This window comes from Vulpes lagopus, chromosome 16, assembly GCF_018345385.1.
Source record: "Vulpes lagopus strain Blue_001 chromosome 16, ASM1834538v1, whole genome shotgun sequence".
NCBI classification, from domain to species: Eukaryota; Metazoa; Chordata; class Mammalia; order Carnivora; family Canidae; genus Vulpes; species Vulpes lagopus.
In genome coordinates, this window is record NC_054839.1 from 55,651,174 (window position 1) to 55,667,179 (window position 16,006).

Consider the following 16,006-nt stretch of genomic DNA (forward strand, 5'->3'; position numbering starts at 1 on the left):
CAATTACCATCAGTAGATCCACAGCCAGGAGTGATGTCAAATCCAGTGTCCATCGTGGCACCCGGTATGTATCGGCGGTGCTGGATATAAAAATAATACCCGTCACATGGACGAGCCACTACGTGCCACATAATTCTAAACACTTTAGTGTGGGAACAATTGAATTGTCACGACGACTCGCTGCGATTAATATTACACCCATTTTACAGATTAGAAAACAAACACAGGAAGGTCAAGTGATTTGCTTAGTCTTACGACGTATAAAGGGAAGAAGCAGAATTCAAGAATTCCAGTTTTAGGATATGTGCTGCCGAAGGGAGGGCGAATTCAAGAATTCCAGCATCTGAACTCTTAATATCAAACCGACTCTCCTATTATACGTAGTGCATAGGGGGCTGCCACCGGCGATACTAATGACGGCGACGCCTTCAGCAAGAATGATGACTTACATCCTGAGCCCCGATGGCATCTTCAGGGGAGAGTCAAGATGCTATGGGCTCTTCTTAAACCAATGAAAATAAGTATTTCATGACCTAAGACTTCACAGATGCTGACACGGGCCCAGAGATGACTCTCCGGGGTGCCTTCTCGCTCATCATCTTCCCATTTTCAGGTTTTACCACCTTCACAAAAAATAACGTGTTTCCTCTCTCAGGATGAGAAATCTCAGAACCTTCTCCCCTAACCTCTACTCAGAATCATTGCTCACTGTTGGTTGGTCGACTCATGCAGCCACCAACCTAGGCACGAAGATTCGTGAGGCCTGAGACCTCCTGCCCTTCCGAGGCCACGACCTGCTGACCTGCTTGACCTCCGCACACGGGTGACGGATGAGCACCTCCAACTGAACAGGTTTAGAAACTGAGCTCGTGAGCATCCGCCACCCCCACTCCCCGCAACCTTCTGCTGTCTTTCCCGTTTCCGTTAATGGCAGCAACATGCTCCCAGTTGCTCTGGCCGAAACTCCTAGAATCACCCTTGATTCCATTCTCTCTCTTTGTCTCTTTTTCTCCAGCTGATCCCTTGGGAAATCCTGTTGGCTCCATCACGAAACCATATCCAGAATCTGATCACCTCTCCCCATTCCTCTGGCCCAAGCCTCCAACATCTGTCACGTGGACCACTGGGATAGTCTCACTCCTGCTTCGGCCCACAAGCTCCCCATCCCACAGCCTCGTCTCAACACTGCAGCCTCAGGGCTGCTTTTAAAGATTTATTTATTTTTTTGAAAGGTGGAGCCTGATGGAGGTGGAGAGGATCTCCAGCACACTCCCCCACAAGCGAGAACCCGATGTGGGGCTCCACGCAGGCCTCGGTCTTATGACCCTGAGATCATGACCCTGAGCTGAAAGGAGGCTTAATGGACTGAGCCACCCCAGCGCCCCTGAGCGCTTCTTTTAAAACAAATCAGATCATGTCACTTCTCTCTCCACAACCCTCCAGTGGCTTCCCCATTGCACACAGAAGTCAAAATCCCAACAATGACCGACAAGCCCCTCCATGGCAACCGTCCCCTCCCATTAATTATCCCCTCCCATCAGCCAAAAGCATTTGGATCCAGCCATGCTACTCTCTTGTCATCTTCACATCCTCCAGATATGCTGCAGCCTCAGGACCTTTGCACTTGTGCAGGGAGGAAAGCGCTTTCTGTAGCAGGGGAATATCTTCATAACTTGCTTCGTGACCCCACTCTCGGATCCGGTAGAAATGATCTTCTCAGTGAGACCTTCTCCATCCACCCTATCACAAATTTCAGTAGCCTGCCTTTTCCTGCTTTACATTCTCTCATGAAGACCTACTGGCACTTGATATACTATGTGTTTTATGTATTTCTTTATTTATCTTGTTCATTGCCTTTCCTCTCAGGGTGCAAACACTTCTGTAGTTTTGATCACTGATATATCCCCGCCTTGAGCAAAACTGAGAATTTAGTGGGCATTCAGTAAATATTTATTGGGCGAATGCACGAATGAAGACGGTTGCACAGATGAGTGCACGGAAGGGCGCTCTGAGTGGTCAGGACAAGAACCACCATGAGAATTAAGAGGTAAAAGGTCACTTCTGGAAAAGGCAATCACAAAAATGTCAAAAACTACATAGAATCTGAGCTGGGCTTTTAAAAATAAGGAAACTTTGGGGGCAGCCCAGGTTGCTCAGGGGTTTAGTGCTGCTTTAGGCCCAGGGCGTGGTCCTGGAGACCCAGGACCGAGTCCCGCATCGGGCTGCCTGCATGGAGCCTGCTTCTCCCTCTGCCTGTGTCTCTGCCTCTCTCTCTTCTCTCTGTGTCTCTCCTGAATAAATAAATAAAATATGTTTTTAAAAAATAAGGAACCTTTGGGCAGGTGCGGGTAGTGGGGAGAGAGCATGAAGAATGTAACATGAGCAAGATGCTGGAAGCAAATACATGCAGGACACACTTGCGCATGGCCGGTGTCCCTGGAACTAAGGTTCCCGGGGAGGACAGCTCCAAAAAGTTAGGATGAGGTGATCGAGGAAGCTTTGCATGTAAGCCAAAGAGCTGGGGCTTCCACAGGGAGCCCTCCTCCCCACTTCATTTGTCAACATCATCATCATACTTGGTTTTGCACCCATGGCATGTCAAACACCTGATGTGACAGTAAGGCACGAGGAAAGGAGATTTAAGGGTTTCTTCTACCCAAACATCTGGAGGCTGGAATGAGGACTTCTGGCAATGCACATAGCAGAGATATAAAAAAGAAAGAAGAAAAAGAAAGAAGAAAGAAAGAAAGAAAGAAAGAAAGAAAGAAAGAAAGAAAGAGAGAGAGGAAAGAAAGAAAGAAAGAAAGAGAGAGAGGAAAGAAAGAAAGAAAGAAAGAAAGAAAGAAAGAAAAGAAAGAAAGAAAGAAAGAAAGAAAGAAAGAAAGAAAGAAAGAAAGAAAGAAAGAAAAAGAAAAAGGAAAAAAAGAAAACTCAAGAACAAAACGATATGATTTTCCTGTACTGCCTTTAGGCATCTAGGGCTGAGACTCAGCAGATGAGAAAGCAGGCTAAGTAAGTATTGCCCCAAATCTTGAAACAAATGTGATTTTCAGAGGGGCACTCAGTAGAACGTATAATTAACTTCCATGCCGCCGATAGACAGTTCCCAACCATTAGACTCCGTTGAACCACGAGATCTTTCTTTGGAGCCACTCTTAGGATAATAAAACTTTTATAAAGAGGCTTGGGACGTACTACTAAGTACAGGGTAAGTCAACTACTGATTACTGACCCAAGAGGAGTTGAATTTCTCCTTACCCATCCTTTAAAATTAAAAAGCTATCCAGGCCACATCAGAGAGGCACCGTGTCCTAGTGCCTGTTCCGTTGGAGCCCATGCTGTTACCGCCCTACCCAAAAGGAGACCCTCAACAGCATTTCCTAGTGACCCTCAAAAAGCAAACTCCCACCGGCATTGCTGTTAATCTATCTTTTTCTGTTATTTCTCTGGGTCAGATGCCAAGCAAAGGACAAACGATGCTTGTTGAAGTAGAGACAGAAACACAAGGGGGCCGCTACGCAGCAGGTGAGGCCAAAAAAGCAGCAGCAGCCCTCCTGTGGAAGCCAAGGTAAGAGCAACCGAAGGAGAAAAGCAAAGGCTATTTGTTCAGAGCTTGCTGGAGGAAGGTTGTCAGGCCAAGTTGTCACTAGCATTTTGGCAGAGATTCCAAGGCAGGCGGAGGACTGGGAATGTTTTATAGTGACACAGAGGGAAGGCTGCAGGAGTGCCCTGATTGGAGGCTGTTGCCACGGGTCAGCTGGAGTCAGCCTAACTAGAAGTGGCTCATCCTATGTGACTGGGTAGGGGGTACATATTTAGCTTTCTCTGATTTATCCTTAGCTGGAAAAGGAGATAAAATAGGGAAGCTGTCACTTATGAATCAAGTCCCGGCCATTTGGGGCTGATTGCGACAGAGGTTAGTGTTCAGCTTCCTGGATTGTTACTAGAGATAGCAGTCAGTCACCCATCCTGCAAGCCTGACCCGCAGCAGGCTGCCTTCCTGGGTGTCTTATTGTAGAGCCTGGGCTGTTTCCCAGGCAGGCCGCTGCAGGGTGTCACAGTCTCTGATGCCCAAGAGGGTTAGTATCTCCAGCAGTTTCAAAGCACCTCTTCAGGCCAAGACACATAAGCCAGCTACTTCTCACTCCTTCCTTCTGCTTTGCAGACCGATCCCTCACCTAAGGCTCAGCAACACAGACTCTTGCCTTCATTCTGCTGGAACCATCCCTCCTACCCTGCATGAGCAAGAGCTCTCCTTCACACTCAAAACCACTTGGAAATCACCCGATGACAAGCCTCCCCAGAAGGTTCCAGTTCCCCTTCTTGCTGAAATGTTCACGGGCCATTTACTTGTTTCCAGGCACTTGTCCTTATCGTTTGGTGTTAACCTAAACAGCGGTGACTGTGTCCTTCTTCCAAGACTGTCCAGGGCCTGGAACAGTGCCACACCCAGAGTGGTATAGAGTAAATGAATGGCTCTGATGGTTCATGACCTTTGCCTTAGGAGAGCGGAAGGCAATTCCAGTCCACCAGTCAGGGCAGTTACTGGTAACTTAACTTGAGGGGGCATCTTTCTCTCCTCAGGCCCTCTTCTTGTTAAATTTAGAAACACAGCAAAGGCATTTCAGAAGTGTGTGCGTCCTCTATGTTTAGGGGAAAGAAATTTTCCAGCTCTGTTTGAGAAGTAATTATTTATTTATTTTTGTATTATTATATACATAATATTTAGCATATATATTTTAAGCATATCATATATTATGTGTATATAATCCAACTACTGATTCAACTCAATTCTCACTTAAGGCAACTATTACAGTAAAAGTCATAAGACAATATTAATGAAATAGGCCCTTTCCCATAATCCAAAATGACAAAAGAAACTGGTAGGTAGGATAAAGGCTGATAGAACGGCACCCTGTTATAACAATGCCCATTACCTAGATCCAGATTGATGTCTGATTAGCATTTATTTAATATTATTTAATATTATTATACTATTATATTAGTATATATTATATTACCATTATCCACCAGTGAAGTCTGATGTGGCATGAGCTTTTGTCCAATTTCTGGTACCAGCTTCTAAAAGAATTCCATTCAATTAAAATAAATGGAGATTGAAAAGAAAATGTGTATTATTAAACTTTCAGATACTGACATAGTCGAAGTCAGTCCCTGCCATTTTGAAACAGCAACAATACATGGACTAGTGCCCTCTATTGAGATATTTGTCCAATTTCTCTAGGTCCAAATTTTGACTTCAAAAAGCACAGTGAGGAGGGCCATTATTTATAAATACCAAGTCTCCAAAACTCTAAAACTGCTCTGGTGATTATATAAGTTCTGAGATTTTGCTCTCTGTTCTCTTTGTCTCCTCTGAAATCCTCCCTCGGATACAGAAACCTCCCTGGAATTCAGCCAAAGACCAGAAAGAATACAAATAATAAATACCACTTCTCATTTGCATTATGCTTTACAGCTTATAAATCAGCTTATATACAATGAAGTCATGTGGGCCACAAATTATGGGTGAAATATAATCAAACATCTGTGGTGTTCTATCTCTTAAAGGGTATCTGTCATTATCGGGGTGTGGACAGACATGGGTATTGCACAAGCCTATGACAAGCTCATAAAATTGTATGCAATCTAATAAAGTTGCCGGTGGGCCTATCTCTCTGGATCATGTGAACATGTTTCTTCCTGCCTCCATCCAGCATACTCCACAAAATAGGCCAGGTAATTAATTGCACGTGGTACCAAGCAATAATACAGGATGTCCAAGTCAACTGTCCCCGGCTGCTCCCTTCCCCGACCTAAAGATACTAAGTTCAAGTCAATGCTAGAGACTCTTGAGGCGATTGCCCAACTACCCTCAGGTAATGAATTATCTCCTCCCATTTTCTAACCTCTAGTTAAATAGGCTTTTTAAAAATCCCATGCAGGGGGTACGTGGGAGGCTCAGTCGGGTAAGAATGCGACTCTTGGATTTGGCTCAGGTCCTGATATGGCTCATGGGATCAAGCCCTGCATCAGGCTCTGTGCTCAGTGGGAATCAACAGCAGGAATCTGCTTGGATATTCTCTCCCTCTGCCTCTTCCCCCACTCTCTTTCTCTCTCTCAAATAAATCTTTTTTAAAATAAATAAACAAAAATAAAAATCATGTACTGGTTATTTCTATCTTCTGCTATGTGATGCTAGGGTGTCATTCCGTAGCCATGCTCCCTTTGCCAGCTGGCTCCCTGTTTGGCTCTGTAAGTAGGGGGCACTAGAAGGAAATAAGGAGGTGGTCTGTGTCCAGTTCTCGAATGTGACCATGACCGCATGACACGCATTATCGTAGCAGCAGCAACTGCTTCTAATGCTCCCAGAACCAGCCTCATCACCACCACCCCTCCCTGCTCAGAGGCACCCATGTTAACTGGCCAGCATCCCCTCATCAGAGATCTGAGTACAAGCTCCAGTCTCCCTTTTAAGCTCCCAAGGAACCAAGACCAACCAAGCGGATCTTGCCCAGTCTAGAAGTCTGGGCCTTCCACCAAGCTTCTAAGTTTCAAAAACTCCCAGCCTCATACTTTTGTTACCCTAGCCCTAGGGGTGATGGCTGTAGTTCTTACCTCTGTGACACCTCAGCGTCTCTAATACCTGGCTGGCGACCCTTCACATTAAGTTCTTTATAAAAATACCTGCTATGGTTCCTGTCTCCTGATTGGATTCTGACTGATGCAAGTCCGGTGAAGTCCTATCAATGCTTTAAGAACACTAGTGCTGTTGCTATCTTCCAGGAGGTCTTTATCTCTACTAATTCATTCTCCAAGGCCAGGAACTAGTCCTCAATTTGGCAGAATCAGAATTGACAATGGAAGGAGACAAAAGCAAATCAAGGGCAGCCCCGGTGGCTCAGTGGTTTAGTGCCACCTTCAGCCCAGGGCCTGATCCTGGAGACCCGGAATTGAGTCCCATGTCAGGCTCCCTGCATGAAGCCTGCTTCTCTCTCTTCCTCTGTCTCTGCCTCTCTCTGTGTTTCTCATGAATAAATAAAATCTTTAAAAAAAACAAAAGCAAATCAATCCCTCGTGTCACTGTCACAAGGAAAGAGACATCCAAGTCAGCATGACCACAAGTTAGCCAGCCACAGTTGCATGGGAGCCAGAAGACACAAAACTCCTGGATCAGAGACAAAGGGCTTTCTATTCATGGCGATAGTAGTAGCCAGAGTGTCAGTATTTCCACTGGTACCTCAAGCGCCAACTCTCACGTGACACCGAGAAGAGGGCTAGGTGGCACCTGCTTATGTAGTGGGTTGAGTTGGAGGAGAACCCTACATTCAGGGAACCTAATTCTTTTATAATGTGCAGTAAGCATACTTGCCCAGTGCTCCAGAGCTAAGAGGTCTTTTAAGGTTAGCTGCCATACAAACAGTCTTGTAAAGACAGTCTAGAAAAAAAGAAACACAAGACACCCTGGGGGAAACCCAGCATTCATCTGAAACTTGCATGTAAACACATAATTACATAAGAATAACTAGTTGTGTAATTGAATTGCTTATGTTTCCACACCAGCCATTTGTCTACAGGACCTAGAACAGTTGGATCTTTGGGCCAGGGTCTCTCCTTTCCTAGTGTCAATATGTCTCTTCCAATCAATTTTTGTAAACTATAGGCTATCAGTCCCTTTTCTCCTTGAGATAGACGCAGCTTGGATATATATCGTCACTCTGGTCCTGTTCTGGCCAGTAACAAAAGCATCCTGTCTCTATAAAATGAACACACTTTCCAGATGTTGTCACCCCATTGTAAGATGACTATATGGAGAGGGCCATCATGTTTGCAAGTAGTTAAAAATTACCTTATTCCCCTTTGGTACCATCAGCCCCAATCCCAAAATCTACCTCAGAGATCTAGTTTGAACATAAAATTGCATTCTGCTGTTTTTTGTTATATTTCCTTAAGGAAATGCATCTTCTATCTATAGATCATATCTTTGTAACACACACTGGCTGGTAGAAGTGTAGGAAAAAGTAACACCAAAGATATTAGCCGACTGAGATTCTTGACTTCCTACATCAACCGCAAACATGAGATTATAGCTGGTGCCCGACATCTATAAGAAGTACTTAATAAACCGTAGTGGTACCGTCAGGACTCAGGCAAGTAACAGAAACCAAGGAGTATAGTCATGCACGACAGGGAATTAATTTATCATTAGAATAAGAGAGTGTCTTCTAGAAACCCACAGGCAGGAATGCAGTCAATTTGGGAATGCCCACCCTGCCCTTGCAGCTGTTTGTATATGTGACTCCATTCATTCAGCTACTACGTGCCAGGCCCAATGTTTGTGGCTGGACCACAAGAGGAAACACAAACTGATCCACCCCTTTACAGCCTAAGTCCCAGGGCTTACAGTCTAGTAGAGGGAGACAAATCAAGTTATCACACAAGTAGATATACAAAGGCAACTGTGGTGATGCTGAGAAGGGCAGGTACGTGGTGCTGAGTGTGTAAAGGAGGACCTGACCTACTTAGGGAGGTTAGGAAAGGCTTTCTGAGGAAGTGACTGCTGAGGAGAGATCTAAGTTTAAGCAAGCAACAGCATGACACTGGGGAAAAAGAAGAGCTTTCCAGGTCTGGAGAAGAGAAAAGGCCTCCTGGCAGGACAAAAGCATGGCAAGGCACAAGGGCCTGAGCTCCGTGGCTGCAAAGTAGATGAAGGTCCCCGCCCAAGGTCACAATAAATATTACCAGGGTCAAAGCACAGGGATTTCCACCCAGATCTGCACCACTCCTCAGCTATTTTCATTCTGCCACGCCTCCCCAACCAGCAAACATCTTTCTACTCGAAACTCTTCTTAGGGATAGAGGTTCACCAATTAATGCTGACTCCCAAGAAAATCGCCATGTAGAACAGGAATAAGAAATGCAAAGGCTCAAGCCGGAGAAACCTGAGACCTTGCCACAGAATTGTTGCTTTGAGCGAGACCAATCTGGAATTGAGAAGTCTTGGGGAAGATCTATGTCAGTAGTATTCAAAGTGTGGTCCATGGGGCACCTGGGTGGCTCATTGAGCGTCTGCCTTCGGCTCAGGGCTCAGACGTGATCCTGGGGTCCCAGGATCAAGTTTCACATGGGGCTTCCCGCAGGGAGCCTGCTTCTCCCTCTGCCTATGTCTCTGCCTTTTTCGCTGTCTCTCTGAATAAATAAAATACAATCTTAAAAAAAAAAAAAAAAGTGTGGTACCTGGACTAGCAAAAGCAGCATCTCCTGGGAACTTAATAGAATCGTGAATTCTCAGGCCCAACCAGAGAACTATGAGTCAGAAATGGGGCGGGGGGGGGGGGGGGGAGGTCCCAGCAATCTGTATTTTAATCGGAAAGACGCCCAGCAGGGGCTTCTACTGCACACACAGTGGTCTACATCAGTGCTTCCCAAACCTTCAGACCACATTAATCACCTGGGGAACTTGTTAAAATATTCCTGAGCTACAACCTATTATCTACAAAACCCAGAATCACAGGTAGAAACTTATATTCAGACAATCAGCTGGGTTTGGGAGTCCCTGCTTGATACCAAATAATAGTGACTGACACAGTGAACAATTAATTTTCAAATGCCATTTTTCCTTCCTAGGTGATTAAGGGTAATAAATACCGGGCTCTACAAGTCTGATTCAGTACCTAATGTGATTGATACTTTCTTGTTTTGACTTGATATCTCATTTGATGTTTTTTGATGAATATCTCATCTCACAGTTTCCTATCATCACATCCACCAAAAACTGTATGAGATCTAACGAGTGCCTACCAAATTCAAACCTTGTTATTTTAGTTATGGTCTAAAAATCTGTTCTCGAATATGTCCCCATGATTCAAAATATCCAAAAGAATGCACCCAAGCCTTGGAATACAAATATGTATCTAATTCAGAACTTTTTCTTTTTCCTGCCTCTGCAAGGAAGTAGATGTTCTATTACAGTGATTCAGCATTGTTTCAAATATATGTACAAATAAATATGGGAGGAATTGAGCCGATATTGTCTAAAAACAAAAAACAGAAAATACTTTCAGAGCTGAAAGTACAGATATTACCATAGATTCATTTTAATGCAATAACATTCTCAAGAATTTTCCCATTTTAGAATTCTTCGATATTCTGGAATTTATACAATTCATTTGCAAATAATACTGACTGGTCTATTGTAGAGAATTTTACATGTTCTCAGACAAGGTAATAACATATGACTTCTCTCAAGATAGAAGAAGGCCACAGTCCAGTGAGAAAGGACCAAAAAAAAATCAGCAGTCACTGTGACATAAAAAAAGGCCCCAATTATTGGTTATCTTAAGGTAGTTTAGTGGTTAGAACCAGCAATCTTTGTGTAAAATCAAAATTTGTGAAGTGGCTGCTGCTACCACTCCAGTAAGACATGGAATCAATTTCAGTGGTTTTTAAAACATGGCAAAGAACATGGGAAGAAAATGCAGCCTGGATTAAATAAATGTCCATTAAGATATTAAAAAGAAATCACTCTGAAATTAATAATGGATTATTTCCCATTACATGTTATCATCTTCAAAAAAAGAAAAACAGAAACCCTTCTATAGAGCACAGAATCTAGAAGGCAGAATCAAGAAGGTAAACTGTTTTTTTTTTAAGATTTTATTTATTCATGAGAGAGAGAGAGAGAGAAAGAGAGGCAGAGACACAGGCAGAGGGGGAAGCAGGCTCCATGCTGGGAGCCCGACGCAGGACTCGATCCCGGTACTCCAGGATCGTGCCCTCGGCGGAAGGCAGGCGCCAAACCGCTGAGCCACCCAGGGACCCCGGTAAACTGTTTTTTTAAAGATTTTATTTATTTGAGAGAGACAGAGATAGTAAGAGAGAACACGAGTGGGGAAGAGAGGGAGAAGCAGGTTCCCCAGTAGGCAGGGAGCCTGATGTGGGGCTCAGTCCCAAGACCCAGGGATCATGACCTGAGCTGAAGGTAAATGCTTAACCAACTGAGCCACCCAGGTGCCCCCAAAAGGTAAACCATTTTATCTGTAAAAATAAAGGGACTAGAACAGCAAAATAAGTTTAAGTTCCTCTTCTACATTTTTATAGAATAAGGAATTAAGTCACAGATCCTTATCTCATACTATATGCAAAATAGATTAAAGATCAAAATACAATATCACAAAACTATAAGAAAACATATACTTATATGTTTTAGGATAACACAAAGCCATCCCAGAAAAAGTAGCAGAACAAACTTCTCCCCAAATAAAAATGCTAGTAAGAGACTGCAATACTTAACAAAAGATTAAGATCCATAATAGAGTATGTATACAAATCAGAAAGAAAAAAAAAACAAGCAATCAATAGGAAATAAGGAATTAGAACACACAATTCACAGAATGCAATGGCCAAAAAAAAAAGGGAGGAGAAATGTTTGGCCTCTAGTCTCAGGAAAATGCAAAAAAAAAAAAAAAGAAAGAAAAAAAAAGAAAAAGATGCCATTATCTCACCTGACAGAGTAACAAAATTACTCTACTTGCTGTTTGGGGACGTTCTCATTCCTCAACAAGGTTATCTAAGTACAACCTGTTACATGTTGAAAGGTCCAACACTAAGGACCTGCTACTGCTCTGGACCAGTATCTGCTGATGGGACCAACTCCTGGGGTAGGAGTATTTGAAGGAAAGGCACATCCACCCCCACCCCCTGTCCCTGAGGCCACGTGGGATACAGAAGGGGAAGCCTGGGCACCACCTCTTCCTTCTCTTAGAGTTTCATATCCTCTTCAGGCATCTGAATGTAAAGCGGACTCCGTGAACTCTGAGGAAATGTCAAAAAAAATTTTTAACTTTAAAGCCTTAAAGTCTTACAGCACCTGGTGTATTTCATGCATCAGCAAAACCAGTAAAAAGATTAGTAAGAGCGTGGATAAAAAGAACCTCTTGTGAACCTGTCAAGGAATAATTTTCAAAAGTTGGAAACAACACAGTAAACATAGGTCAAAGATTTCATTTCTTACCAAAGAATCCCAAAGGGTGACAAAAGACAATACCAGAAAAGGATAAGGGGAATAAGATTACAAAGTCAAATGATCAATGTCCTACAAGGCTAAACAATTATGACATCCTTTCTACCAGAGAAAATGAACAGGTCATTCTAAAATAAAAATCACATGCGGCTTATCGATATTGTACAAGTTAACACCAGACGTTACACAGTCTGGGCCCTAATCAATCAGTCAAACAAAAAGGGTCAGTTAACCATTAGATGGATTTGTTAGATACTGCTCTAGTACAGTGACTTCCCAAACATTTTAGTCTGAGGACTCCTTCACACTCTTAAAAGTTACTGAGATCTCCAAGAGCCTTTGTTCATGTGGGTTCTATTTGTTAATATACATAGCATTAGAAATTAAAACAAAATTTAAGCATATTAAATCACTTAAAAACAACAAACCATTTACATATTGACATAACTTTTTTTTAATCTCTATTTTCTAATACAAAAAATATTAGTGAGCTGAATGGCATCATTTTACAGTTTTCCAGATCACTGGCATTTCAAAATAATAATTTATTGATGACATTAATTCAATAATTACAAGATTACAAAGACTATAACAGGCATAACTAAAGATAGCTAGTAAGAGTACTGAGAACAACCTGAGTTAAGCTCTAAAAACTCATGTATGTTTATCCTCAATCTACCACTTTTGAAAATTCTAGATCACACACGAATACCCAAGGACACTTCCCATTAGCTGTCACATATTATATAGCATCACATATTATATAGCCTTTGGAAAACTCTATCCAGTCATAAAAAGAATGAGAGTGAAAAAGGCAAATAATGTCCTATAATTATGACAATAGTTTGAATTTCACAGACCCCCCTCTAAATTTAGGGTACACTTTGGGAACCAATGATCTTGTAGGACACTGAAAGGGTATACAGGAATCTATTTTCCTTATTTCAAGTTTCGATATGTTTTCTAAACATATTTTTAATAATGTAATTTAACATAGCCTTTTAAAGGCATTTGACCTGTGAGCCCAAGACTCCTACAGAAATACTCATAAACACACACACACATATGCACACACAGAGTATCACTGTAAATTCTGTAGTGTTCACTGCAGTCTCATTAACATTGGAGAAAAACTGGAAACAAATTTCCCCACAGGGGAATGATTTACAAAGTGAAAGTGCATATATATGCATATGTGCATATATTTACATATATAAAAATATTCATGACATACTGTCAAGTGAAAAATTTGCAAAGCAATATCTATTGGCCACCTCATCACAAAATTTATATAAGCATATTTAGGTATTTGTAAATATATGTATTTTAAAGGTCTGGAAATACACACCAAACTATTAGCAGTGATACCTCTGGGTAATAGGATAAGAATAGTCCAGGGCAAAACAAACCTTTTTTATCTTATATACGACTGGATTATTTGAATTCCTACAATGAGCATATCGCTCTTGTCATAAAAAAACAAGATGAACAAGGCAACTGAGAAACACAGTGACTAAATACAGCACAGTATCCTGAACTTAATCATCAGAAAGGACACAATGGAAGACTGGAGAAATCCAAGTAAAGCCTATAGTTGAGTTCTACAAATTAAATAAAAATATAAAAATAACCAGAAAAATGTATAGACACTAAACTGCAAATACTTGACCCAGGCAATGGTGGTATTGCCCTCAAATAGCCAGAGATAAAGACTGCTGGAAACCACAATAATGGAAACTTTCACACAATCTACGAAAAGGGAAAACTATTATAGGTTGTCCTGGGGGTGCACAGAGACACATTCAAGTCAACAGGTACAAAAGACCAAGAGAAGACCCAGAAAGCGTTCCAAACACTAGCCACAGGTTGTGTTTCACAAGGGTACACTGCACTGCGGGGCACAGTCTAGGGCAACAGCGATCAAGAACAGAAATTTCAATTCAGGTATGTTCTGCATATGTCTTCTTTATTACTCCATTTACTCACATTTACTAGTTTTCTCCTCTCCCAATTTGAAATAATCAATTCGTACGCACCTCCCAAGAAGCCCCCAGCTATGCTAACAGGAGACTGTTTTGGAGCAAGTCTGCCCTCGGAAGCTCCAGCTTCCACATAGTAGAAGGGGCTTCTCTTCTCCCAGAGCGACCAATCAGTCCACATCAGCCTTGCGTATGGGGCAAATAGTTACTGGACAAAGGAAGTCAATAGGGCAGCTTTCTTTTTTTTTTTTTTTTTTTTAAAGATTTATTTTTATTTATTTATGATAGTCACAGAGAGAGAGGCAGAGACACAGGCAGAGGGAGAAGCAGGCTCCATGCACCGGGAGCCGGACGTGGGATTCGATCCCGGGTCTCCAGGATCGCGCCCTGGGCCAAAGGCAGGCGCTAAACCGCTGCGCCACCCAGGGATCCCAATAGGGCAGCTTTCAAATGCATATTAAATATGTGGCAAAACCTGCCCTGGTCTGTTCCTTCAGCAGGAACAGTCTGTTTCTATCTTCCTCCACTCCATTCTCACAACAGTAGTGGCCACAAGCTCTACTACAGCTGGCACTGCCATTTTCACAATTAAATGAAGATATAGCATCCATTTCAGAATTTAAAAGGTCTACTTCTTCATGGAGAAAAGGAAGGTGATAATAGTAAATACAACAAAGGAGTTGAGCAAATATTAAATATGTCCAAAATATATTTTTCTAATTTGGCATTTGTGATAAACAAGGTACGAAATGAAATACACATGATCTCAACTATGTTATCTTAACAAGTTATAAAATTTAATTTGTCTGATTGGATAGCTGATGGTCTTAAGGAATTATTAATTGTAAAGATATGGTGGGGATTTTTTTCAAGTCCTTATCTTCTAGAGACATATTCTGAATTATACAGGAATAAAGTAGTAAGATGCCCAGGCATTTGCTTCAAAATAATCTCAGGTGGGGTGGGGAGGAATAGGTGAGTTATAGATGAAAATAAGACTGTCCACAGATTGATAAAGCATCAAAGCTGCTATCTGATAGTTGGGAAGAGGGGTATCATTACATGACGCTCTATACTTTTACATAGGTTTGAAATTCTCCAAAATGAAATGCTTTCTAAAAAGCCATAAGAAAGGAGAATTTTTTTAAAAGATGCTTACTCTAAAACAGAATATAATGAAGAAATTAAGTTAAAAGTAGATTAAAACAGCTCTTTTTATGTCTCTTTATGCTTCAAATTCCTTGAAGTGGTATTCTAAAAAAAGTGAAGATTACAACAGGGAAGGAGTACAAGATAGAGGGTAATATTGGGGTGCCAGTGGTTTTGAGAAACTCGTAAGTTCCCCACAGTGGTTCTTAAAATGTGGTCCTCTAGACAAACCTCAAAAGCATCACCCATAAACCTGTTAGCAATGCGAATTCACAGGCCACATGCCAACCTCCTTAATTATAATTTTTAGGGGGTAGGGCCCTGCAACCTGGATTTAACAAGCCCTGCTGGTGATTCTGATGTCCATTAAAGGTCGGGAACCACAATAAAGCTGATCAGACTGATAAAAAGCAAGAGTGGAAAGCCTCAGCCCAAACCGGCCCAAGGGACAACCGAAAGGTAAAAGCAATCCCAAGGATACACTAAGCTGAGTGTACACGTGACAGAAAGGTGGACGCCTCCAGCTGTGACCATCAAGTCTTAACCTTGCCCACCTCCAAAACCAAATGGTTGGTGGGAGTGGGAGAGCTCTGCCCTGGAGAGAAGAGGTCTATCCTCAGAATAAGAGGTGAAGGTGAGGATGGGACAAGAGCAGAGATCTGCCCACTTCCCATCCATGTACTCCAAACAGTCTGCGTGAACAAGTCCCCATTTCTCAGTCAAGGTAAACGTCTTTTTTTTTTTTTTTAATATTTTATTTATTTGAGAGAGAGAGAGTACAAGCAGGGGGAACGGCAGGCAGAGGCAGAGGGAGAAGCAGGCAACCCTCAGAGCAGGGAGCCCAACGTGGGGCTCA